Raw genomic sequence first — 4,080 nt, 5'->3', positions numbered from 1 at the left:
CGTTTGAAAATCAGAAGAGCATGGTGTCTTTCCACTGTCACCACGTCCATATAATAAACTCCACAGGCATGAAAACTGAGAATTCAGTAGACTAGAAGCTGCTGTCGCTCACGGTGAAAGAATTTCGTCAATACGACTTGTACTTTTCATATGGGAACGATTTGTTTCGGCCTGACTTTTCTGTTCATTTTAAGCAGCAAAAGTGAGGTGCATGTCTGTGTCGTGTGTATGGAGCCATTGGGTGCGGTCACTATAGCAACCAGGCTCACACCTGCCTGCTTAACAAGCTCTCTCTCACTCTGCCAAGATTAAATCAAAAATGTGTGTTATATCTAAGCAGTTGTAGTAAGATTAACTTTTTCAATAGGTACAATAAGACAGGTTTGACAGGCTTTTGCCACAGATTAACAGTATGTCAGTAGTTAGTATAGGCTAACTGAATAGAGCCCTGAATTATTGCCCTGTTAAATTCAAGTTGATTGTGTATTGGTGGACTTGTCTTCTCCACACAGGTTTTTCAGATCTGGGCAGTTTGAGTCAGTTGATGACTTTAAAATAATCTTTTCTGACTGGATAATTAAAGCTCACAGCATCTACCTGTCTGTAGTGTATTTTCCCACATTTTAAATAATCTAATCTCATTTAATGTCTCTGTTTTTAGTCTGTATAGTTTATCTCCCCACAAATACGCTCAAAGTAGTCTTAAAATAAAATCCATAAAACAGTTGAAGATGATCACTTTTTATTTGCTCATTTAATGCCAGTTGCCCTCTTTCCTGAGTATAAGCGAATGAGTGACATAAAGAGAAAAAGTACCAATTTGTATGCTGGTGAGTCTTGTGTATTTTTTTCTCTGTCTCTCTATGACAGAGAAATATATATGCTCATTATTGATGTTCAAACTGATGCTCAAATTTCCAAGCACCACCTGAACGCCTCATCGGTCTTTAACTAATCACTACACCAACGGTTGTCATTCCGCTTTGCTCTCTGCTGTGGTAAGTACAATACATTCAGTACAGCACTGTTTTAATTTTATGATGGTAAAAATACATGTTTGACATTTAAACTCACATATCAAGTCTTTTTAAAGTGTCAGAGTTCAAAGAATAAAGAAAGCAAAAAAAGAATAACCTTTGCTACCATTTATATAGGTTTATGACTTTTGCTGTTAGCAGCAGTGCTAACGCTAGCTTCAATGCTAATGCTAGCTATAGTGCTAACATTAGCCTTAGCAGTTGTTAACTGACAAAAAGAATATTCTTGTGATATTCCTGTGATATTTATTGGCGGTCAGTGAGACAAAAGTAACAAATGAGATTTATTATTGCCATTGTGGCTCAGTTTTAACAGTAAGAGTACTTCATGACTTTTGCTGTTAGTAGCAGGAATGCTAACGCTAGCTTCAATGCTAACGCTAGCTTCAATGCTAATGCTAGCTATAGTGCTAACACTAGCCTTAGCAGTTGTTAACTGACAAAAAGAATATTCCTGTGATATTCCTGTGATATTTATTGGCGGTCAGTGAGACAAAAGTAACAAATGAGATTTATTATTGCCATTGTGCCTCAGTTTTAACAGTAAGAGTACTTCATGACTTTTGCTGTTAGTAGCAGTGCTAATGCTAGCTTCGATGCTAATGCTAGCATCAATGCTAACGCTAGCTATAGTGCCAACACTAGCCTTAGCAGTTTTTAACTGACAAAAAGAATATTCCTGTGATATTCCTGTGATATTTATTGGCGGTCAGTGAGACAAAAGTAACAAATGAGCTTTATTATTGCCATTGTGCCTCAGTTTTAACAGTAAGAGTGCTAGTTCTACCAGCAGTGCTAACACTAACTGAAGTGCTAACGCTAGCAGGAATGCTAGCGTTAGCAGCGATGCTAAGGCTAGTAACAGTCTAACAGTAGCCTTATATAAGTACTTAAATAAATACTTCAGTTAATTAATTTGAATTATAAAATGGCTGCTGTATCAGCTGGTGTGCTATATTACTCTGTAATTACCCTGCTGACTAGAAGTTCAGTGTATCATGTCGTGTGGGCTTTGTTTTTTTGTTAGTCTGATAACACTGTACAGACAACTAACATGTTATTTCTCGTCTTACACTTTCAGGAACTTGACTCACATCTGTGCTTTGCCTGGTAGGTGTGCACATACTGTTAGAGAAGTACACCAAAATAAAAAAAAAAAGAGTCTGACTAATATAAGCTTTAAAGTGATGGGTTAAAACTTTGTGCTAGACCTTTTAAACACATTTTTATAATAAATACACATAAGTTCAGCTTAACAATTGGGCTAAAATATTTTTTTCGTACATTTTTGCACATTACATGTGATTAGTTAACAATTCACTCAATCATATTTGTATTTAAAAATATTATTGCTGAATTTAATTAAATATTTATTCTTTTAAAAAGTGCCCAATTATGCAACTTTTTGCACGTGGCAGCCGACGGCAGTATATTTATTTTGTCCTTTTTCAGTAGTCACAATTAGTTTATACAATTACCATGTGATATCATTTTAATAAAATTATTATTTTTTCTTGTTTTTTGTTCACAGTGTGCAGAAGAAGAACAAGGACCAGATCTCCAGTCTTCTCTCTTACATCCCAACCCCCCAACCCCTCTATCCTCTGTCCTGCTCCACCTGTTGTCTCTGCCTTCTTTCCATCTGTATTTCACTCTGTGGTTTGTGAGAAATTTTGCCAAACCAAGAATCTTATTGCGGTTTGATTTCAAAGCCGTGTCTCTCCTGCTCTGTCTGTTCTCTCTGCTAAATTTTCTCTCTACCTGTTTTTCACTCTTGGCTTGCTGCTGAAAAACGCCAAGCCAATAAAGCAATAAAGAGTGCATATTTTGCCTCAACCTATGAACAAACTGAACAAACAAAGAAAACTCTGCGGTTTGATTTAAAGCCGTGTCTCTCCTGCTCTGTCTGGTCTCTCTTCTAAATTTTCTCTCTACCTGTTTTTCACTCTTGGCTTGCTGCTGAAAAACGCCAAGCCATTAAAGCAATAAAGAGTGCATATATTGCCTCTACCTGAGAACAAACTGAACAAACAAAGAAAACTCTAATTCACGGTTTGATTGTGATTTCCCAGCCGTGTCTCTCCTGCTCTGTCTGTTCTCTCTTCTAAAGTTTCTCTCTACCTGTTTTTCATTCTGGGCTTGCTGCTAAGTTGTGCCAAGCCAATAAAGAGAGTGCATATTATTCTCTCGACTGATGAACAAACTGTCAAACAAACAAAGACATCTGTTTCTGAGAAATAAAAACTGAAATATAAAGACAAAGAAAACATCTGCTGTGTGCCACTCTTATTTTTCAAATACATTTTCTAAAGACTAACAGAAACACTTAAAGGTGTGTAAAAATGCCAAAAAAGCAGAAAAAGTCACAAGCTGCAAAACAACGCTGGAAGAAGTTCCATGAGTTTCAAAAAGTACCAACATGTGAACAAGCTGAGTGTGATTTTCCTCAGAGCTCTGCAGAAGACTTTGTGTCTGCAAAGACCAATGCTGATGGTGTCAAACAGGCAGGTCAACATGTTCCTGCACATGTACAACAGATATCCTATGCAGATGCTGTGAAGACTGGATTGCAGCATGAATTTAATGAACATCTGGTAAACCACAGAGACCAACATGATGTTTCAAGTGCCCCACAGGTGGGTTATGCTGATATTGTGAAAAGAGGCCGTCACAGTGATGTGGCAGGACCATCTCATGCAGAAAAAGTGAACTTTGAAAATCAGCCCTCTGTAACACATGTCTGTGCATCTCACAGCCAGGCACATCCTAAATATGGAGACTCCAGAAACAAGCAGTGCACATGTAACTCACTCACATTTCTTGCTTTCCTTCATGAGAATGAAAACATGTCTACAGTTGACCTTAATCTGGTCTTGGATAAAGGTGATGTGATGTACAAAGAGGCCAAGAAAAGATTCCCCAAAAGTATTCATTTGGCAACCGATGAGCTGCCAGGCAAAGTTGATGCTCGCAGGTCTATGTATCATATCAACATGACACAGCTTTCCCGGTATGGGACATTTGAAGAACCTCCAGAGGAGGC

General features: G+C 37.8%; 1 long non-coding RNA gene across 1 annotated transcript; it reads left to right on the top strand.

Moving 5' to 3' along the window:
* Positions 1-748: 748 nt before the first annotated feature.
* Positions 749-3,294, top strand: LOC113019410 (uncharacterized). The gene is made up of 3 exons (XR_003272010.1): positions 749-998; positions 2,119-2,147; positions 2,569-3,294. It is a non-coding gene; the product is annotated as an uncharacterized LOC113019410 (long non-coding RNA).
* The last annotated feature ends 786 nt before the right edge of the window (positions 3,295-4,080 follow it).

Source organism: Astatotilapia calliptera, chromosome 3, assembly GCF_900246225.1.
Source record: "Astatotilapia calliptera chromosome 3, fAstCal1.2, whole genome shotgun sequence".
Lineage (NCBI taxonomy): Eukaryota > Metazoa > Chordata > Actinopteri > Cichliformes > Cichlidae > Astatotilapia > Astatotilapia calliptera.
The sequence above is the reverse complement of the archived record's forward strand: the minus strand, read 5'-3'. Positions and strand labels throughout refer to the sequence as shown.